Here is a 23,818-nt window from a genome sequence, read left to right as displayed (position 1 = left end):
GCTTCTGCTGCAGAATTAACTAGGCCAGGCCACTAGAATCTGACTGTGAAGCATCCTTCTATTGCATCTCCTGGCTGTTTCATGTGTTGTCTGAATGTTGCCTCCACATCCCAGGGTCGGGATTTCAGGCATGTTCCAGTCCACACAGATTTTCTGAGGCTGTTAAAATTTAAGTAATCTTATGACATGTCAATAAGACCAGCAGATATCACAGGACAGGAAACGTTCTCAGATGCTGTTAATTCTCCCCTGATGCACAACACACTCTGGTCCATGTCAAGTCCTCCACCACCAAAGCTTCATTCCCAAGGTCCCCAAGCAGTGATCCAAAGACTCCCTTGGTTCCACACACTCCTTAATGAATTTAGAAAAAGTGCTAAGCCTCCTTTCTAGCATCAAGTTGGCTTTAATATCCTAAGAGCAGTGATTGCCATCAGTCTTTATTCTATTTGATGAGGGGGGAAAAAAGCTAAGTCTCTACCTAAAAATTCCTGGGCATCTTCAGTGACCAGTTCTGAGTGCCATAGCTTCAATCTAACTGCTGCTGTTCATCATGGCGAGCAAATGTCAGTGCTCAGTAACTAGCGGAATACTTTATAATGGAACATATTGAAATATATTCCCATTGCCACCGATTCATATGTAGGGTCACACTCCTCTGTAGGACACTGGGGTGGTTTGAATCATGTGTTACTATTCTTTAGGACCCTTGTTACATCTTATGCCAAAACCCCACTCACTTTATTTCTCATCCAAATTGTGATAGCCAAATGCCTAATATGTTTCTTTAGAAGGTACTCAACTATGATATCTCATTAAAAAATGACTTGATGATATGATGTCAAGAAATTATTTTTAATATTTAAACACTCCTAACAAAGGAAAAATAATAGTCAAAGATAAAGCCAAATGAAATTAAATGCTCAGATTTTGCTTCTTTTGGTTTCTGGTTCTGTTCCATCCATGCACAGGGTCCTTCAAAGAGTCAGTGCGTGTGTGAGGCACCTCTCCTCCATGGCTAAATGAGGAACATACATGCTAGCTGGCAATTATTTTTCTGGGTTCCTGCCCTAGTTTCTTTTCCTGGTGTTGCGATAAAATGTCCTGATAAAAGCCACTTAAAGGAGAAATGGTTTGTTTGAATCTCAGTTCCAGGTCACAGCCCATCCGTGCCAAGGAGTCAAAAGAGGACATCCACAGTCAGGAAGAGAGTGATGGAGTAACCCATGCCAACGAGCTTTCTCCTTCTAGGTATCTAAGCACCCAAGCCTGGGAAACGGTGCTGCCCACAGTGGGCAGGTCCTCTTACATCAGCAAACATAGTCACTTGTAGGTCTCAGGGTCCCTTCTCCTGGGCCATTCTCAGCTGTGTCTGGTTGATACTTGACACTAATGTTTACTCTTCCTTTTCCTGTGTCCTGTTGATACTTGACACTAACGTTCATTCTTCCTTTTCCTCATTTCTCTGCACTCTAGTGTTTTCCAGCTTTTCTTGGTCAGAGTAAACGTTTTCTTAATCTTCATGGTTCTCTGAAGCAGCGTGCAGGGCTCTAGCAGCCACCCCTGCTGCTGTCTCTCTGCAGACTGCAGCTCAGAACAGGCTCAGACACTAGCCTTTGCTTCTTCAATTGCTCCCACTTTCTCTGCTTTCTATAACAGACGCGGCTTGTTGCATCTCAACAGCAAATCTTTCTAAAACTGCTTTCTAACAGTTTTGTAATTTCTTTCATAGAAAAGCTTTCAAAATGAGAGATAGAACAGCCCTTCTCCACTTACCAAAAGCCCCTCATATGTATGCTTTGTTTACTTCACCTCCTAGACTTGGATAGCTCTTCACAGGTATTTTGTCACTAAATCAACGTTCAGTCTCAGCCCAGCAGGCGTCATCACTATCCTTCTTGAACTTCCATTTGTTTCCTCAAAATGGCATATTGCTCTTTAGTCACAATTCTGAAAGTGTCTTGAGTGTGTCCCCTTAGGGCAGTGATGGTCTACAATCCGGATTTCTATAAAACAAACAAATCGCGCATCTTGATTTGGAATGTGTGCCCATTTCTTAGGTGTAAATATCTTCACCATGACAGGCTGTAAGCTTCTACTGAGATTTAACCTAGTGCTTTTGACCTGTGCGGTGGCCCTCATTAGCTGGATAGAGTATAGCAGCAGAACAGCATGACCCACAAAGCCAGCTTCCCTATCTATGACTGTAGACCACAAGGAACAGAATCCATGGCCCCTAAAATCTGTCCATTTAGTGACAGCAGAATGTGATAACTAGTCTCTTCTAAAATTATAATTCCCAAATGCTTGTGTATCTGTCTGACTTTACCAGATAACCAGAGGCTCCCAGTTGTCTGGGAAGTCCTTGGTAAGGCTTTTTCAGTTGTTCTTTGATCCATTGATCACTATAGGTTTCCTATAGACTCTAACTGGCTTCTTCCCTTTAATTTATTGAAAAAGCTTATTTTTGATATTTCTTGAAAGACAAGTGTTCAGACTGTTTTGAGATTTATTCTCAGACAATACTCAACCCAAAACTCTTTTGAGAGCGTCTTTGCTAGTTACTCTGCCTGACTATGAATTGCAAAGCAAGTTGTTAGCACAAGCCAGTTGATGGCATCTGATTATCTCTTGTCTAAGAAACTCGTCCACTTTAAAGAGCTAAAACCTGAGAAGATTGTTTGAACGTCAAGCAATGCCTATATGCTTTCCCCCTAATAATATTTTTGTTTCCCTATATAGGCCCTGCTGCTAGTTTGATTTTCAGTGTGTAATTTCCCTGGGATATTTCCTAGACAGTCACCAGAATTCTTACACAGGCAATCAACTTTTTCTATTTTGATTTAAAAGGACTTCTTCATTAACACCCACATATTGTTGTATCTATTTTCCCTCTAACATTTAACTGTTTGCTCCTCATCATTAAAAGGGTGTAGAGGTGAATGTCATGGGGCATATCACTGTATCGTGTCTCGCACAGGTGTCTGTTCTAGTTCCTTCTGTGCACTAGACCACATGAGGTAAAGCAGATGACCCTTTCTGGACAAGCTTTAAATATGTGTAAGGAGTGGATATCCACCTTTCTAGACTTTCCAGTGATAACCATGTGCCTGTCAGCTTATGTTTAAGGGAATGGAATCCACCGACCTAGATGTAGTTTTGACTGAAATGTGACTTCATGGTTTAGGTTAGATGTGGCCTTCTCCCTAAAGCTGAGAAAGTCAAATCTGTTGGGAGATTTTTGAGACATGTATTACACACATACTTGTTTCACTGTATCTGCATTCCCCACATGATTTTGGTATGCAATGATTTTAAAAACACCAAATCACTATATAAATCTTTACATGGTCATGTATTCATTCAATAAATGCCAATAATTCCATTAAACATACAAAAATATAGTAAACAGTTGAAGAATTAATTGATGTTATATGAACAAAATGTAACATCACAAACCACCATGTCATAAATAATTTAATTCTAAAAGGAAACGAGGAGAGCAGTCCTTTTGGGTGCCTAAGGGACTTTCGCTGAGCTAGTGAAGCTTCAGCAGTTGAGGGTGATGAAGCAGTGTTCACAGAAAAGATGTGAAAAGTTACAAAACAAGACGAACTCCATGCAGAGACCCAACAAAGAATGGAAAGAGGAGCTGCTGAGTACCCCAGATGAGCTTCTGTGGAGCGGCTATCTTTAGTTACACAGTTATGGAAACGGGGACCTTGGGAAGAACAACTTTTCTTCTGACTCCTGATTTCTGTTTCCAGGACGAGTTCATTGCTTGTAGTTACCATTTTCTGATTGTTCTCTGTCTTCATGGATCTCACATCCAGCTTCATGAGAGTCCTTTGTGCCCTTCTCTATGGAGATATCCAGCACTGGTATAGACATGTGCATGCTGCCTGCCATGGACCAGCTGAGCGTCATAAACACATTGTGACGGGAGATAGACAGCTGCCTGTCAGAGATCCTTACGATTCTTCTAGAGTAAGAAATAAACAGGCTCCCAGCCTCATGCTCTCCGACCCCTAACAGAACTACTGGAAATACCCATTCAAAAATTGCTCACCCTGGCCCACTCCTCACCTCTCTATTGGCTGCACATACACAGGGTGACTAGGGGAACTTGTAGTGATATGGAATGCTCTCTGTCATTCTGGGTTTCCGAAGGATTCCAGTAAGCAAATTTCCTCCCCACCTTCTTTTTCCCTTTAAAAGCAAAAGTAGTTTTATGAGTAAAGGGCTTAAGTGATTAAAGTCTCATAGTTAACTATCACCCCAAAATGATACTATGCCAGATTAGAAGATCAGTGGATGGGGCAGGTTTTCAGCTAGAGGATACATGTGTTAATCTCACTGATGACTACACAAGGTTTCTCTAGTTTTTATCTGAAAGCACACAACAGATGCATCTGCTGGATTTCAACCACAGAAGAGAACCCACACCTGAATTTAGGATTGCAACTCCACTTGACGTTTCTGTTTATTGGTGGGAAGGAAATCACTGACTTAAATGAAATGATGTTTGGCAGTAGTTTACGGGTTTGCATGGGTTTATATTTCACATGATCCATGACTTAAGAGTTCTAATCTTTATTAGTAAACAAGCTATCCAAGTTTATCTTTGGGCCAGTTAGCAGATTCAGGGGGTAAGGGTACTTGTCACCAAATCTCAGTGACCCAAGTTTGACCCCTGAGATCCACAGTATAGAAGGAGAGAACGGACTCTGGAATTCGTTCTCTGACTTCTATATGTTTACTGTGCACATGTGTACACACATATGAATCTGCATGTGTACACACACAAACACACACACACACTAAATATAATAAAAATTGAAGTAAAAATGGGCCGTTAGGTTATTGGTTTATGTGGCTGGTCCTGGAGAGCCAACCCATGACTTCAAGCATGCTATCTGAGTACTAACTGAACAGCTCAGCCTTCTATGTTGTGGCGAAAGCGACTTCCACACTTTGACTTTGTAGGCCATAAAATTGAGCAGAAATACATACCTGTACTGAGAACCAATATCACTAAGTATTTTTTCTTAGGGTTTTTATTTCACATGATCCATGACTTAGGAGTGCTAATCTTTATTAGAAAACAAGTTATTAATGTTTAAGTGTCTTTGGGCCAGTGGGAAGGTTCAGGGCTTAAAGATGCTCTAGGTTTTGCTCTTAAATCTGGCTAGCTGTTTCAAGAAAAAATAAAAATAGAGGAGGTTTCCTTTGCCAGGTTCAAATCTTTGTGTGTTGTATTGGATTCCAAATTTCTTTTGAAGTTACAACCCAGGGAAGGCAGAAGCTTTGTTTATTTCTCATGGATCAAAGAAACGATGAGCTGAGGGCTGAAGAGACGGGAGACCGTGATTGGGTATGGTCGGTTTTATCTTTACTTTGGAGGAACAGGTTGCCCAGGAAACGAAGGACTGGCACAGAAACAAGTATCCAAGGGCCTTCTGAGCATGAAAGCCAAGCAGGGATCTTAAGAACCGATATAAGAGTCTCAGCTGGGGACGAATAGAATAGTCACGAATGGCAAAAGAACATTTCAGAAATATGTTTTGGGTCAGTATTGAAAAACAGCTGATTTTTGGCACTGCGGAATGCTTTCTGCATTCCACCCAAGCAAGCACCCTTTCACTAAACTACAGTTCCTTGCTGGAGAGGAACAGGTTCTTACTGACTCTAAGGAAATAATAGGCCACTGCCACAATCTAACAATATTTGATAATAGCTCACGTTTTTAAAAGAATGTTTCTTCACCTAATAAAATTAAATATTTAATTTAGCTTAAATAGCTCTTTTTCTTTTTACCTTTTATTGGAAATAGCTTTTCTTCCTCACATAATATATCATGATTGAATTTCTCCTCCCTCTGCTCCCCCCCCCCCCCCGGTTTCTTTCCTACCTCCCCTTCCATGCCAAGCCACTCTCTTAGCATCTCTCTCTAGAAAACAAACAAACTTTACTAAGGGATACTAATAAACTAAAATATAATAAGATAAAACAAACACATCAGAATTGGATAAAAACAAGCAAACAGAAGGAAAAGAGCCTAAGAGAAGGCACAAGAACCAGAGCTCTATTGTAATTCACACACTGAGGAATTCCATAAGAACGCTAAACTAGAAGCCACAATCTATTTATGCAGAACACCTGGTGCAGACTTGCGCAGGCCGTCTGAGTTTATATGAACTTTGATCTTGTTGATTTCGAGGGTCTTGTTTTCTTGGTGTCCTCCATCCCCTCTGGCTCTTACACTCTCTCTGCCTCCTCTTCCAGGGGGTTCACTGATCCTTGAGGGGAGAGATTTGATGGAGATGTCCCTTTTAGGGTTGAGTGTTCTGGAGTTCCTTGCTCTCTCCATGCTTATTTGTGGGTCCCTGAAGTAGGGAACTTCTCTGATGTTGGCTGGGCAAGGCAATGATCTGTGAGTATAGCAGAATCTCATTAAATCATTTTATTGATTTTTTTTGTTGTTGTTTTTCTCTTGTTCATTTGTTTTTAGAATGGCAACGTTTGCTTTTTTTTCCCTAGGTCCCTGACCTATCTAGTCTCAGGTTCTTAGTCACCCAAGCAGTATTAAATGTGGGTTCCATCTTGTGGAGTGGGCCTTAAGTCAAATCAGATATTGTTTGGTTACTCCCAGAAGCTATGCGTCATCTTCTAGACAGCATTGTTAATCAAAGCATTTATAACTAAGTTGGTATTTATGTTTTTTTTTGTTGTTGTTGCATGCAGAGTACCTTTCTGTAACAAAGATGCTAGAACATAGAGATGAAGGCATCATCTCAACTTCTCCATGTTCAACGAGTTATGTGGAGCTGTTTTTAGCAATGTGGCTTTGCTGTTAATTTATGCAGCATAATCTATAGTCTTGGTGATAGTCCAGATTGTTTGGAGATTCCAAATGGGACCCCTTTGGCCAACACCTCAATTAGATATAACTGTATCTGGTACAGGAAGTTTCATTTAGTGACAAGAGATGGCAAGCTGGGGCTCTATCTCCCCCATTATTTTATTTAGATCATTTGTATATATGTATATGTTTTAGGAAGTCTCTACTGTGTTTGGTATCCATACTACCCCTCAAATGTCCCTGTCTCTCCCTATATGCCTTCTCTAACTCTCTTTCCATTTCCCCTCCCCATTTGATCCTCCCACATTCTACCCTCTCCCCCTCAACACATCCGTCCATAGCTATTCTGTTTCCTAAGGAGATCTATCTCCCCCATCCCCTGTCCCTTGCTCTACACCTAACCACTGTGATTCTGTGGATTATAGCTTGGTTATCATTGACTTAAGCAGCTAATATCTACATATAAATGAACGTTTACCAAATTTTTCCTTCTGGGTCTGAATTGCCTCATTCTAGATTTTTTTTTCTAGTTACATTCATTTAAGTGTGGATTTTTTTTTTTTTATGACTGAAGTAATACTCCATTTGGTACCACATTTGCTCTATCCATTCTTCTGTTGATGGAGATCTGGATTGTTTCCAGTTTCTACCTCTTATTAATAGAACAGCAAAGAACATGTTTGATCAAGTGTGTTTGGGGTAAGATGAAGTGTCCTTTGGGTGTATGCCCAAGAATGATATAACTAGATCTTGAAGTAGATCAGTTTCCATCTTTCTGGGGAACTGCCACAGTGATTTCCATAGTGACTGTACAGGTTTGCTCTCCTAATAGCAATAGCTGATTGTTCCCCTTGCTTTGTATCCTTGCCAGCATGAGCTGTCACTTGTTTTTATTGATCATTACCATCCTGACAGGTGTTCGATGGAATCTCAGAGTTGTTTTGCTTTGCCTTTCCCTGATGACTAAAGATGTTGAATATTTTTTTAGTGCTTCTCAGTCATTTTGAGTTTCCTCTTTTGAGAGTTCTCTGTTCAGGCACACATCCCATTTTTTATTCCATTATTTGTTTTCTTGATATCTAGCTTATTGGGTTCTTTATGTGTGTTGGGTATTAGCCCTCTGTTAAAGGTAGAGTTGGTGAAAACTCTTTTCCCATTCTGTAGGCTGCCACTTTTGTCCAATGGTGGTGCCCTTTGCCACAAATGAGTTTTTAACAAATTAATTAAAAAGAGAGCTCCCAACAGATAAAATAACCAGCATCTTTGTCCCTCTCAACTCACCAGAAAAATTCCTAATCCAGTATCAGTTCTGCACCCAGAGAAAAGCTCACACTGAGGCATGAAGTGTCTGATTTGCTTCTGGGACAACATTTCAGTGAATTCTCTATCATTGGGTATGACAGTCTGATCAGGGCACTGGGTAAAGGTGACTCAAATGACAGATGAGGGACCAGACATAATGACATATGGTGATCTTGAAAGGGCTTGCCTAGCTAGTGAACCTGTGCTGTTCATCTTTCAAATGATGCTACAAGTTACCAATAAACATATTTTTCTTTTAATAAGTGATCCACATTTTCAAGGAATATGAGAATGTTTGAACATTAAAAAGTAAAAAAAAATTATCACTTTTCATCTGAATATCCATGTGTTTTAGTTTAGCCACAAACATCTGATCTCTTCTGTACTTTAAAAAGTGTTTATTCCTTTGAAGACCTTCAAGGAAGGTAAAATTATCCAACAGAGATGGTTGTGGTGCCAGGCGCCCAATGCATTGGTGGTACATGTGGAAATGTTTTTGAAATTGAAAGAAAAAAACTTTAGATTAGAAATTTAAATTATTACATAATATATCCTTATATGATTGCTCTTATCGTGTGTGTGTGTGTGTGTGTGTGTGTGTGTGTGTGTGTGTGTGTGTGTAAGAAGGATGTAATAATGGAAGACTTGTCTAGGTTCCACTGAGAGTGGAGGTTTATGCCTGGAGGTCTCCCTCCTAGGATCTCTGTATCCAAATAGACATTGACATGCATGATACACTTTGGCTGCTTCTGGCTTATGATCTTTTGCCTAAACACCAAACACAATACCTGAGGGTTGAGCCTCTGCTTTATTGCTTCCTAGACTTGGCAGAGGTGTCACTTCCCAGAATAGACAACCAGATGGCTTCTGTGAAGCATATGCTTCTGAGCTGGCTCTGTGTCCTGTGATATCATAGGCCCAGGTCACATGCTTGCACTCAGATTGCAAGGAAGAATCAGCAATGGGTTTTTGACATTTGCCTGGCTGTGCATGAGCAGGGGAACCTTTCCAGACAGAAGAACCATTCTCCTCACAGGTTCTGTACAACAGAGCAACCATACTGGTCTATCTCCCACAAGCCCAGGGATTATCTAAATTTTGGTATGGATGGATTAGCTTCTTGCTTAATAACTAACATAAATGCTACAGTTGAGGTTGCAAAATCTTACTGTATGATAGGTCCCATTTAAACCCCCGGGATTTTCTAATTTTACTATTCCATAAAGAAATAACATTTGAGGATTGCTATATATTAATTTCTCATAGCTAAGAGAACCTACTAATGTATTAATGAGGACAGAGGAGTGAGGATGGGTATCTGAAATCTCACTGGCTCTAGAATAGCATTCTCATAATGGAGAAAGACAATTTTGAATATTATGTGGACTTAGCCTTGCACTGTGAGCCTCTGAGAAGTTTTGTCTCTTCATGAGTCTGTGTGTAATGGTGATAATATTCAACCAAGTTAATAAAACACACATTTTCCAGTACTTTTTATTGTTAATTTTTAGGCACATTCTAGTTATTCCTATTTAATACATATTGCAGAAATTCTTTGTACTTTCTTTCCTTATTCTCTCTCTCTTCCCCTTTCTCTCTCTTCTCCTTTCTCTCTCTCTCTCCTCTCTTTTCCTCTCTCTCTCTCTCTCTCTCTCTCTCTCTCTCTTTCCCGTCTCTCTCCCACCAACTTTATTTGTTTTGTGATGGACTCACATTCACATTCTATAGGTCTAGCTGGCCCTCAACCCACTCTGTAGCTCTAGGTGACATTAGTACTGCTGTTTGTCTTTCCTCAGCCTTCTTTTGAATGCAAGATGGAGGCATGAGCTGATGCCACACCTGGCTTATGTTCCCCTTATGTTTGAGGTTACTTCCCTAGAATAGAATCCTATAATTAGAACTGCTTAAAACTACCACATTGAAAGTGTGGACATGTATTTACTGAGAAGCCATTTTCTGGGAAGCCAGTATCACACTTTTTGCTTGGATTATCATGAAGAAACAATTTTGCAATTTCATGTGATTGCTCAGCATACTTATTCCAAATGTTGACTGTGGTATTTCTAAGACCATGCTGATGCTTGACAACTAGTTACCTAAAAGCGTGTTTGATAGATGTTAAGATACAATGTACTTGACAGGGGCATCTTCTCCTAACTACATAGAATTTGAATGCTGCTTGATGTTCTAGTACAGGGCCAAGAACTATGTTTGGGGATGCAGGAAAAATAGTGTTTAAAGTAATCCCCCAAAAAGCTTCTTGTCGATATGTTAGATCAACTATTTCTGGTCGTTGCTTTACTAGTTATTTTCCTGGGTACTAATAAGGTCAAATACTCTTCCATTTATTCCTCAAAGAGCTGTTTCTAATTGTAAATTATCCTTTGGCTACTTATCTACTTAGCGTTAAATGTTTACTTAAAATACATTTTATTGCAGCAGAGTTATTACAAATATCATCTAATTTTATTTTGATATTTAAGCTAGAGGAGTTTTTCTCTAGTATATTGTGCCAGACATTTTCTTTGTATAATCATAAAGATTTCAAAAGCACACTTGGTCTCTCTAAAATTGTATGCAAATAAACTACACTTAATTTTATTTTTATTTTGCATTTCCTTGTGTTCACCTCAATAATACACCTAAAGCTAGCATCTATACCTAATAGAATATATTTGATTTAATTCTGAAACTTAGGCAGGCAATGACTAGACAATTTTCTTCTATTGTATTTGTAGTTCATGTTTTAATGCACACTGAATTTAAGTTTTCTCTCTGTCTACTTCCATGGGGTCTTGTGTCAGTTTAAATTAAATTATACTAAAGAAGATATCAATGAATTTGGCCCCATCCAAAGTTAATGGGAGGATAAAGTAATGGTGTTGGCATTTTAATAAATAGCATGGTATCCCCTAGTGCCTGTTGGGTGCTAAACATTGTTAAATGAAATAATGTATAAGGTAATATATTTGGGAAGAGTCCCATATTGTGCCATTAATACCCGCATCCCTTTCAGAGTCATTTCTGTACTGTGTTGAGTGTCGGGTTACAAAAACATTTTATCACTAGTGCAAATGCATCTCTTTAATATCCATATTCAGAATTTAATTTATGATCCACAGCTTCAGTGAACTCCAGAAAAAATTAACAGGCTGTAAAATTACTCCCACTGGAATTTTTACTTGAATTGCATCAAAACTAGAAATTAATTTGTGCAACAAGTGATATTTTCATTGCAAATACTTTCCCGCTCATGCATGCATTTTCGCTCCTTAGCTCTCCTTACAGCTTTCTATAATTTTATTTACACTGCTACTCATAAGTATTTCATTAATTTTGTTGTTACAGCTGTAATGATTCAAGTTATTGTTGCTGCTATGGGAAGTTACATTCATATATTTTGAATGATTTACTTTCTCTTTATTACTATTACACAGAAAAGTTATTGTTGCAAATTTACCTTACAACCTGGGAATATGCTTGAGTTATTTTATCATTTCTAAAAATTTTTTGTAGTATTGTATGGTTGAATTAAGACCATTTTGAGCTGGACCTTAGTGACTGCTAAATTATCCTTTGGTCTTAAAGTGGATGGTGGGAATAGGCTGCAGAGTAAGAATTTGGGAAGTTGCTGTTGGAGACGGAATTGTTTACTTTAGAAGAGGGTGATGAAAATAACATTTAATAACTACATAGAGATGCCATGTGAAGCAGATACAGAAATGCCAGTACATGTAGGAAAGAGAGGTTTTATTTTGGGGTGGTCACTGGAAGACCTCTGTACTTCAAGATCCCCTGAGTCGCCTAACATGCTCTCTCCTGGGCTGCTGATCACTTCTCAACTCAACCTTTCTCAGCTTCTGGTGTCAGTGTACTCTAAAACCTTTTACTGGGAAGGGAGGCTCTTGCTCAGAGTCACCCAGGATGTCTCAGGTCAACATAAAGCATTTGAAACCCAAGTGTCTTCTGTGGGGCAGCATGACAAAGGCAGCAGTCCTAAGCAGAGCTCCCACTAAGTTGATCCACATAACTCTACTGTAGAAGGGGAGGCTGGATGTGATGAACAGCCAGTCAGGACCACAGACAGAACGGATACAGAGACCAAAGAATGCACCGACTTCTATAATGGAAGATAGATCCTAGATGGAACCATTTCAGCCAGTTTGAATGTACCACATCCTAATCATAAATGATAATGTTCATTCCAGCCTAAGGCCCAGAAGTCACTTATAATAGAATTTTGTTGTTTGTTTTAAAGAAAACTTTCATGTTCTAATTAATGGAAATTTCCCATTTGGTAGTTTATTTAGAAGGTAATGATAAGTGTTAAATGAGATTTACTGTGTGCACTAACTCCATTGGGGTGTTTATTTAAGGGGTCTGTGGCCTGCAGGAGATTAGAGCAAATGATGATGGGAACTGAACGTGTTGAATAGCACCACAATGGGAACAAATTGAGCCTGAAAGATCCAGGCTCATACAACACAGCTGTTCTTTCTGCATCCTAGAATTTTGTTCTTTGGACTTGCACAAATGTCCTGTTTATTTAAGTGTATTTAATCATCACTGTGTGAGGATCTCCCCTGTGCATGTTTTTCTTGTATTTAAAAAGATCATTTAAGGACTTGTTGGAACACTATATATCACATAAGAATGTGTTTACCTCTGAACCATCATACTTTATTTGTATAAATAGACTCATCACAATTTAAAATGTAATGATACTCAGAACAGGGCTCGACCATATACAATATGTACAAGGGGTCACAGTGTTAATTTCTGGGTGGACTTGAAATTATGGATAACTTATGGTTTGTTCAAGTTAGGATGAAGCTGCCATCATAGACACATAACGATCATGACCAATTAGGCCAAAGTATCTTTTGCAGCAGCTTCTAGCTGAATAAACGCTTAGCAAGCCAAGCATATGACATTTCTCTGTGACTGGTGCACTGCTTTTTGCTTGTATCCATTTAGTGACCAATTGGTTGGCTATATTCTCTCCCATTGTAACTTTTGTCTAATTTCTCAATGTGAAAATTTCTAGCACTTTTCACAGCATTGTTGAATCCATCACACTCAAATGAGATCTGTTAAGAAGCTTTTGGGTTGCACCCAGCTAGATTCCCTCAAGTTCTGTGTCCAAAATACATGGTGTCTTCAGCAATAGAGATTCACTTTCAAGTTCCGGGAAGCAACCAAGTGTAACAGTACTGACTTTATACACATACACTTATACAAACACGTGAATATATTATGTCATTTGATGTAAAGACAAAACAATACTATTCTTATGACTTTTATGTGTATAACTTAGAATAACTACAGAAACCAGACAACTTAAAAGCAACTACAATATGAGGGGAGAAGTTATAGGTGGGGAAAAGTAGACACAGATACTATAGATAGGGGACGAGGAAAATGGGCAGAGGATTTTAAAAGTGAGGAGGAGACAGTACTGAAAGAGGAGAGAAGAATAAATGACACTAAGGTCTGAAAAAGCAGACACTGTTATCAGACTGTTTCGAGAATTGAGAGCTCATCACCCAGCAGTCAACTAGAGGCTGGTCCTGAGACGGGCCTTCTTGGAATATGTTGGGTTTCGGTAATGCAGCGCTACTGAGTTGCCCTCAAGTTGACCCTTGGCTATGAGTAATGAAAGTTAATCTATGTAACTTAGAGCAGTGTCTGGCAAAGAAGAGAGCTAGGCACACATGAATAAGAAATAAGGGGCAATGGTAATTCTTCTAGTGAACTTTCTGAGCTGCAAAGGGTATATTAACTTTGACTAGAAGTAAACAGCGTTCTATGTACAGTGTGTTAATAAAACCCCTATATTTGTGAGCCACCATGTGGTTGCTGGGAATTGAACTCAGGACCTTTGGAAGAGCAGGCAGCGCTCTTAACCACTGAGCCATCTCTCCAGCCCAAGTCCCCTATATTTGTAATGCTATTCATTGGAAGTATATCAACTGATGTATTTGAAATATTTGTGGGTATTTTATTAAGGTATTTTTTGTATGCACATAAAACAAAATTCTAAAAGTTTTTTCCTTTGTACTTTACAGAGCCATAAAACCAGAGAAAAAATGAATGCAGACCCAAGCTGTTGAGGAACACAACATATATCAGGTAGAGGAGTCATTCTCCATCCATTCGTTACACTGATAACTATGCAAGCAGATTACTTCCTTATTAACAAACTATTTTATAGTTCTGCTATTTGATGACCTAGATAGTTGTGAATGCATATTGAAAGGTAGTTGGAGCACTGATCTGAGCTCCCAAGGTCCAAATGAGGAGCAGAAGGAGGGAGAGCATGAACAAGGAAGTCAGGACCGCGAGAGGTGTACCCACTTACTGAGACAGTGGGGCTGATCTATTGGGAGCTCACCAAGGCCAGCTGAACTGAGTCTGAAAAAGCATGGGATAAAACCGGACTCTCTGAACATGGTGGACAATGAGGTCTGATGAGAAGCCAAGGACAATGGCACTGGGTTTTGATCCTACTGCATGTTCTGGCTTTGTGGGAGCCTAGCTGGTTTGGATGCTCACCTTCCTAGACCTGGATGGAGGGGGGAGGACCTTGGACTGCCCACAGGGAAGGCAACCCTGACTGCTCTTTGGACTGGAGAGGGAGGGTGAGAGGAGTAGGGGGAGGGTGAGAGGAGTGGGGGGAGGGAGAATGGGAGGTGGGGAGGAGGCGGAAATTTTTTTCAATAAAAATAAAAAATAAAGTAAAATAAAAATTAAAAAAGAAAGGTAGTTGAGCAGATTCTGAAGATAAATTAATTGCTTTCTTTATATTAAATTATATTGGGAGCTTCAGGTATACTGTATATATACAAACATCATTACCCATTAGGAAGTGACCTCTGAAAGGCTTTATAAGATTAAACAGCATAGATATGTCCATTCTTGCCTTCCCAGGACTTGAAGTTCAGTAAGGAAAACTTGACTTAAAAAAACATCCATACATGAGGAAAGTTTATGATAAATGCTATTTAGAAAAAAATGCAGAGTTCAGTATGGCAAAACATTGAGAAAGAATGGAAGAGTCTACTGAGTTTACATAAATACTATGTATCTTCCTGTGTGTCCTTTCAGTTAAGACCTGAAGAGTGAGAATAGAGACACTCAGGCTGATTGAGGAACACTGAATAAACATTGAAGAAGGAGGAATAAGACGAGGAATAAGAGGAAGAGGAGGAAAAGGAGGGGGAGAAGGAGAGGAAGAAAGGAAGGAAGGGAAGGGAAGAAAGAGGGCACAGGAAGGAAAAGACTAAGAAAGAAGGTAGAAAAAATGGAATGGGTATTGTGATGTCAGCAGGGTCACACGGGTAGAGACAGACAGTTGACAGTGGGCATCAGCAGGGTCACAGGTGGAGACAGACAGTGGATAGTGTGACATTATCAGGGTCACAGACAGTGGACAGTGTGACATCAGAAGGGTCACACGGGTGGAGACAGACAGTGGACAGTGTGACATCAGCAGGGTCACAGACAGTGGATAGTGTGACATCAGCAGGGTCACACGGTTGGAGACAGACAGTGGACAGTGTGACATCATCAGGGTCACACGGGTGGAGACACAGTGGACAGTGTGACATTAGCAGGGTCACAGGTGGAAACAGACAGTGGACAGTGTGACATCAGCAGGGTCACAGGGTGGGGAGAGACAGACAATGGATAGTGTGACATCAGCAGGGTCACACGGGTGGAGACAGACAGTGGACAGTGTGACATCAGCAGGGTCACAGGTGGAGACAGACAGAGGACAGTGTGACATCATCAGGGTCACAGACAGTGGACAGTGTGACATCAGCAGGGTCACACTGGAGACAGACAGTGGATAGTGTGACATCAGCAGGGTCACACGGGTGGAGACAGACAGTGGACAGTGTGACATCAGCAGGGTCACACTGGAGACAGACAGTGGACAGTGTGACATCAGCAGGGTCACACAGGTGGAGACACAGTGGACAGTGTGACATCAGCAGGGTCACACTGGAGACAGACAGTGGACAGTGTGACATCAGCAGGGTCACACTGGAGACAGACAGTGAACAGTGTGACATCAGCAGGGTCACACGGGTGGAGACACAGTGGACAGTGTGACATCAGCAGGGTCACACAGGTGGAGACACAGTGGATAGTGTGACATCAGCATGGTCACACTGGAGACAGACGGTGGACAGTGTGACATCAGCAGGGTCACAGGTGGAGACAGACAGTGGACAGTGTGACATCATCAGGGTCACACGGGTGGAGACAGACAGTGGACAGTGTGACATCAGCAGGGTCACACGGGTGGAGACAAACGTGAGAGAAGACTATGATGAAGAGGGTAACTAGCCTGGCATTACAGGCTTTAGTCCTTATCATTAGCTGTCCCTGGACCAGTTTGCTTTGGTCAATTTACCCTGTGGTTTATCAGCTCCCTTTCCATGTGTTTTCTCTTGATTTCCTGCCTACAGGTGGTTTCAATCCTATTCCTTTTCCCCAGGCTTTTCTTGTCATTTCCTGGGGAAGTGCAGTGAAAATGGGTCACTGCTGTACAGAGACGTGGTCACCGTGTTCATTCCTTCAAATATTACTTCCCTGTAACATTCTCTATAGCATGATTAGGTAAAAAAAGAGTTTGAAATTGTCTGAAGACTGAAATTTATAAGTGCTTTGAGCACAGATGAACAGTGTAGAGTTTTACACATTATGCAAAAAGCAAAACTCACACACACATATCTGCATGCACACGTATGCAGACATATACATGAATATACAATTGTATTTATTGTTTGTATTTATCTTAATATTTCCCAAAGCTGTTTACTGTATTGTAGTGTGAGTGGTTGCAGAGGATTCTCTTGGGACCTGTTTTATGATATTCCTTTACATCTGAGCCTAGCCTACCTTTAGGTAATGAGGGCTATTTCATGTGTATGCATATTAAACCAGCTCAGGCAGATTCCTAGGATCCAGATAATTCAAGCCAGGATATCTGCTTGCCTCAGTGGTTTAGCTTCATCCAGCACAGGATTTTTCTTGATCTAGATTATGTTGCTAGTTTTTTTCAAGAACTCAGTATATTTGAAAGTGAAGGCCTAGCCTGAGGTAGCATTAAGGATAAGAGCTTAATAAATAAAATTTTAATGTCAGCATTAGCAATGTTGATTTTTAAAGTCAAAGCAACACAGGAAAACCACAAAGATACTGTTTGCATATCAACTAATCTGACTCATTCCTTTCCACCAAAAATGCTTATTGTTGATTTTTTAAAAATTCTCATAATTTAAGCACCCCTCTCTCTGATCAAGAAAACCTCTTGCAATGGGGGTCAAAGAGCAAGGCTGATGCCTAGTGCAGGGTGCTAAAGAATTCTGAAATGAGGTGGGCTTTCCTACCTGAGCTGATAGGATGCTGAAATGAGGTGGGCTTTCCTACCTGAGCTGATAGAATGCTGAAATGAGGTGGGCTTTCCTACCTGAGCTGATAGAATGCTGAAATGAGGTGGGCTTTCCTACCTGAGCTGATAGAATGCTGAAATGAGGTGGGCTTTCCTACCTGAGCTGATAGAATGCTGAAATGAGGTGGGCTTTCCTACCTGAGCTGATAGGATGCTGAAATGAGGTGGGCTTTCCTACCTGAGCTGATAGAATGCTGAAATGAGGTGGGCTTTCCTACCTGAGCTGATAGGAGTCCCAAGAACTCTGAGATCTAGAGTTTATTTACATTTTACGAAAAGGAAGTTTAGCACTTGTGTGAGAAAGGTCATGGGCTTTTATAGATGAACTCAACATCTTTCAGTTAAATTAATTATTATTTAAAGAGAAGAAAATCACAAACAATTGCCCAAAGTTACGTTTCATCCCAGAAAGACAAGATGCCTTTTAATATTCCTCTTGTCATTTGCTTCCAACTAGAGATGCATTTCAAATTTGGGATCTAATTAGAAATCTTAATTGAAAATGTTTTTTTTTTTTTTTTTTTTTTTTAAACAAAGAAAAGAAGGCAAAATGATTGCCACGGAAGCAAAAAAAAAAAAAAAAAACGGGGAGAAAAACAGAAATAGTGATAGTCCACTCATACTGAGCAAGCACCAGTCTGGGTCTGAGGTGGTCTCTGGGAAGTTGCTATCCGAGTGCAATCTGAGCATCATTCAGGAGTTTTCTCAAGCAAAAGAAATGGTTCATTTCCATAGCTTATAATTCCCAAAGCTTTCCTTCCTTCCTTGCTTCCTTTTCTTTCTTTCTTTCTTTCTTTCTTTCTTTCTTTCTTTCTTTCTTTCTTTCTTTCTTTCTTTCTTTCTTCCTTTTTTTTTTAAAAAAAAGACAGTAGTCTTAAATTCTGAAGCCCGGGGTAATTTTCAACTCCCACACTTTCTGTGTTCCCCTGGACTCATTTTTAACTGTGCTCTAAATTTCTTATATATCTCGATTGTTAGATTTTTCTAATCTCGCTTTTCAGCATGATTTCTGTCTTGTCTTGGGTCTCCACTCACATGCTGTCTGATGCTTAGCAGCCAGCCTAGACAGACAGCAGTAGGCACCAGAAAGAAAGAAAACAGTGGGGAGTAAAATAAGAAAGACTTCAGAACATTACCACAATATCTAGCAGTCTGTTGCCAATGAAAACACGGAGACTTGTGCTTATTGATTCCGCCCAACAGAGGCAAAGACTCAAAGGCAGATGCATTGATCTTTCACTGGGATGATTCTTGCAGATGGTATATGCAGGGTCTAAGTTCTGCTTAGAGTCTGGGCAGCACGTTGCTGAATTGTACATGGCACTTTGAGTGTTATTAGGTATGGTAGACACTCAGCATTTGGTTCACTGAGTGACACTGTAACCCCACAGGATCAGGGACAAATAAGCCCATTTGTATTCTTCTTTGGATTACAGACCGTGCCTAACATAGAGGGAGAATGAATCACAGCCTCCCGTGAGTGACTCCATTCGATGACATCACACCTATATCCTGCTTCCATCATTTTGCTCACTTTGCTAACATTCATGCACCGTCCACACCCTTAGCCTTTTGTCTTTGTTTTCATTTCAAATACTCTGTGCCCACTGCCTTCTTATTCTTTGTCTCTTCATCTCACTCTTTTCATCTTCCTTTTCTCTATCTCCAAATCGTTTAAATTCCTGTCACCTAACATATCCATGCCAGGTGCCCCTGAGTTCATCATTTTACTACTCTCTTTTTTGCTTTGTTTTCAGAAAGTTATGGCGGGGTCCAGCCTCGATGGGTTCATACATTCCAGATTAGGGGCGTGTGGATTCAAAATGTTAGGCAGAAAAAACAGAGATACCAGATAAAAAGACAGCTGGGAGGGCAACCCAATGAATACTGAATTTGCCCATTTTTTATACCCATATGCTTTATATATCCCAATCCAAAAGTGGGGGAGAAGGCAAGACTTCTTTACCATGATATAAACAAGAAACAAAGTAATTACCTCTTCAATACCCAAAACATCAAGCAACTGTATCCTTAGCTAAGTGTTCTGTTGTTTTGGCAGGACATGAAGCAACCACACCCTAGGCCAAGCATCCTGTAGGCAGGCACACCCCGGGTCAAATCTCTGTCATAACCTCGAAGGAGCAAGAATAGGCCTGTACTCTCTGACCTCTGATCAAGGTGGAACAAATCCATATTTATGGTCTCTGACAAAAGTGTGCTCTGTTTGACATCACTATAATCTGAGCTCAGCACAGAGTCCATAACAGCCAAGTCACCGGCATGTCCAGGCATCTTCCCTTCCTCTCTCTGCTGCATCCTTTACCCCTTTTATACCGTGAGAGTGGACCACTAGAAAACTTGTGACTTGATCCCATCTCAACCTCTGTGCTACTAGAGGGATGAATTCAGGCTGGGAGCATCAAGACAAAGGTCCTGTGTGTTGTCTGTGTCAGGTGAATTGGTTTTCAGTCTTCTCTCTGTATTCCTCAGAGACAGGAGCCAGGCTCTGATTCCCAGTGGGACTTTGGTTCTCTGGTAACTCTTTGCATCCTTTTCTTCATGTCTCTTCCTGTTCCTTCCCTGATTTATGAACTGCATGTACATGATGCTGAGCACCATGTTGGCATAAATGCTTCTCTACTGCCCTTTACCTGTCCTCTCAGTACAAAAGGTTATAGAACAGTGAGGTGAAATGAATGCATCTTGCTTTAGTGGTCCTTCGGCATCTGTGGGTGGCATGCTTTCTATCTGCTCCTGGTGACTGGGAGAGTCTTCAGCTGTAGTTTTATATTCTGCTTCAAAATGGTACACCAAGAACTTATGCATGTTACTATATTTACTTGTTGTCATAGTTTAATAAATGGGAATTACCATCTAGCCAGTGTGCAAAAACATATCCCAAAAGTAGTATGTGAAATGAATTCTCCAAAGAGCCACAGTAAACAGAAGAGGCTTGGCAAGCGGGGCTGATAACTGGCTTCTTAAGGACTTGCTATTTCTGTCAGTGAATGATCACAATTAGAGGAGCCATGCTAGAGGAATTCCAGTATACACACTAAACTAGCATAAAAGAATATAAAGAGGCCCCAGAATAGCAGCAAGATGTAGTCAAACAAAGGCAAGTTTCTCACCTCAAAAAAGGAACATGGAAAATGCTCACAGTACTTCTCAAGGAGAGAGAAGTCGGGGGCTCTACATGACAATGAAGAAAGCAGAGGTGTGCAGAGCTAAGTGTGCAAAGCAAAGTGTGCAGAGAGAGGACTCAGAGCGAGGGGTGCAGAGAGAGGGGTACAGAGAGAAGTGGGAGGGTACAGAGCCAGGGACGATGAGAGGCGGTGCAGGCACAGCTGCCATGCTCTTGATGATAATTAAGCCTTGAAAATCCATGCTCTGGAAGACTGAAAGGAAGCTTCTATTTGTACTGTGCACTCTGTGTATGTACATTAAGTGCTGATCAAATGTGCATCATACAAATAATGGCTATGATATTTTTTCTTCTCACTTCTCCTTATGCTCAAACCAAAGAAGTCCTAAAGTTGAACCTCTACAGTCATCAGTGTGGCGATTCCCCTGCAGGCTTTCCAGCAGGCAGGGAAAAGGTTATCCTTGAGCAGACATGAATGAAACTTGGCTCAGCCTGATTTTAATGTAACTGGTGCTGCACCAAGACCTCTAAAGCCTGAAACAGATCATTTTACTTTAGCCTATTTAAGCACATCACAGTTTTTGAAAAAGTATTCAGATAACAATTAACTCAGTTCCAAGTGCACAACAATTTATGACGAGTTTACATTGAGATCCCTTACAAAGTATGCCTGGCTTCTTTTACAAGAATGGGTACGGTAAACTCAGAAATAGTGCCCAATGGGTCTAGGTAGTTTGGCTGAGGTAAGCATAACAGCTCTGGGTGTCAAGATTGTCCTGGCCCTACGATAACACAGAAGTCACTTAGGCTATATAAACTACAAGTGACCTCACTCATAGTAGTGGATTTTATGGTCTAAAAACAATACTCGATATTTAGGGAGAAAGGTCTAGGATAATTAAAAACCTAAACTCTTGGAGACAAGGCAGAGCCTGTTTAACCAGACAGCAGAGGACCACCGGGTTGTATAATGACATCATTCCTGGCTTTCCAGGAAGAGCAGATGCACTTCATCCTGCTGAAGAGCTGAGCTGTGTGCCTAGCTTCTCCGGCTTCTCCAGTGCTTATCTGTGTGCACAAAGTCTTTTTTTCCCTCTGCACATCAGAAAGGTGGGCAGGAAGTTGTAGAGAAGTTTGCCCATGAGTTTTTTAGTATTCAGGCATAAATGAATGGTGTAATCTCATAGTGTGTGAGTTCCCAGTCCTCCAGCGTTTTAGTGTAGGCCATTTCCTTCTGATCACAGAAGATAGTTAAGGCATAAATCGCACTTAATTAAATCAATTCATGACTTCTCTAGCTCTGTGGTATGTCCCAGACAATTGCAGCCTGAATCTGCTGCTGGCATAGTGGCCTTGAACACCCTTCTTCACCTGCAAACTTCTGGTAGCTAGTCTACCCATTGTATGCAGCAACTGAATTTTCCTTCTGTAACAATGCACATTGCTTGTTCTCATATTCAGCGTAGGATGGTCTTACTACATAGAAACTGTAAGATGAAATGTGCCGTTGTGTACGTATCAGAGGGGTAAGAAGCTAGCAGTGAATGTGTGAAAGACGTGTGATGTCTGCCTTAGGCAGCAGAAATGAGAAGGGTCTGTGTGCTATGTCCTGTTCTTTGTAGATAACCTCAGGCACTCTATGAACTTCTCTGGAGAGTTAAAGTGAAATTCCAGTAATCACGTGTGTACATTTATTCTTGCCTGCCGTAATAGAAAGCAGAAGATAATGTTTTAATTGAATCTGCTATCTGTCTTACTTTGAAATTTTAAATTTCAAAAGAAAACGAGCAATTCGTCATCAGAAATTGCAGATCATTTAGTCAATACTATCTGGAACTTGACCTGTATCAACATGAGCAATTCAATCAGCTCTGTGAATTAATAGCTTTGATGATGTCTGCATTAGGAATGGCCTGAGGATATAATCAAAGCTTCAACTTTCGTTTTGCTCAGGCCCATGAAATCTAAGTGATCTTGGATGCGTATATGTGACCACGCTCACAAGGATTTTGAAACAGCTGCCACTGTTCAGGCCCCACTTCGCTAGCCTTCCCTAAAAGAAGAAAAAACTTTATAATCTCTGTACATCTCTGCTCTTAAGACAGAGTGAGTGGAGATGGGCTACTAGATGCCATATGCTTTTAAAGCACAGTTCAAAGAAAAGTATCAGGAAGAAACTTTTGTCACTTAAGTCTAGGTAGTAAAATCTAGTTGTTGCATTGTTGCCTAAAGTTTAGTTTTTAATTTATTTTTATTGTTTGAAGATAGCAGAGGAAGCCATTTGAAAATCAGTAAGGATTCCAGGTTCTGCCAATATTAACCTCGATGTTCGGTTCCAAATGAAAGAATGAGAGTTGCTGCTAACTCATGAGAACACTGGCCTAGCAAACGGGTTCTATTTTCAGCTCTGCATGAAGGGGGGCTCCAACAACGCTTTGACAGGTTAGCCGTTCAAAAAACACAAACATTTATGCTTATGATTTTAACAGTAGCAAAAGCACAGTAATGAAATACAATGAAAAAATATATGGTTGGAGTCACCACAACATGCGGAACTGTGATAAAGCGCTGCAGCATTAGGAAGGCTGAGAACCAGACTGAGAATTTGAACCCGTTATCTGGCAGCTGGATACACTTCTGGTCCATTTCAGGGTCTTGGGGTCTTCATATCTTCAGAGAGAATCATCCCAAATTTCTCCCAGTCTGTTAAGTCTGTGCTCTGTTGAGATACTCGATTGCTATATTCTATTTTTAAACTGCTTTGTTTCTTTTCAGTACTAGTTCTTGACCCCAAGGCCTTCCACATGACAGTCACGCACTCCATAGACGAGCCAAACTCCCAACCCCTATTCTTTCCACAATTGCTAGTGTGTGAACCTATCACTAAATAATTCAAAAGGAGCTGGAACTTAAATGAAGCATGCATTCACCGGTCCTTGGGGTGCCTTCTCTCTTGCAGACTGATAGAACAAAACAGCCAGTCAGGAATAAAGGCCAATTTACAGTCCAAGAGCAGGTGGTGGCCAGTGCCTCCCACCCACATCTC

General features: G+C 40.6%; 1 protein-coding gene across 5 annotated transcripts in view; it reads left to right on the top strand.

Annotated features, from left to right (window-relative positions):
* Inpp4b (inositol polyphosphate-4-phosphatase type II B) overlaps window positions 1–23,818 on the top strand; it is a 789,563-nt gene that overhangs the window by 358,352 nt on the left and 407,393 nt on the right. For 4 of the 5 annotated variants that reach the window (XM_057753361.1, XM_057753359.1, XM_057753360.1 and 1 more), the window contains exon 4: window positions 14,233–14,296. The exons of the other annotated variant lie outside the window; for it this stretch is intronic. The gene's annotated coding sequence lies outside the window, so the exon portion shown is untranslated. The remainder of the gene's footprint in view (window positions 1–14,232; window positions 14,297–23,818) is intronic. 5 annotated transcript variants of the gene reach the window in all.

The sequence above is a fragment of the Chionomys nivalis genome, chromosome 21 (assembly GCF_950005125.1).
Source record: "Chionomys nivalis chromosome 21, mChiNiv1.1, whole genome shotgun sequence".
NCBI lineage: Eukaryota > Metazoa > Chordata > Mammalia > Rodentia > Cricetidae > Chionomys > Chionomys nivalis.
This window is presented reverse-complemented; position numbering and strand designations above follow the sequence as displayed.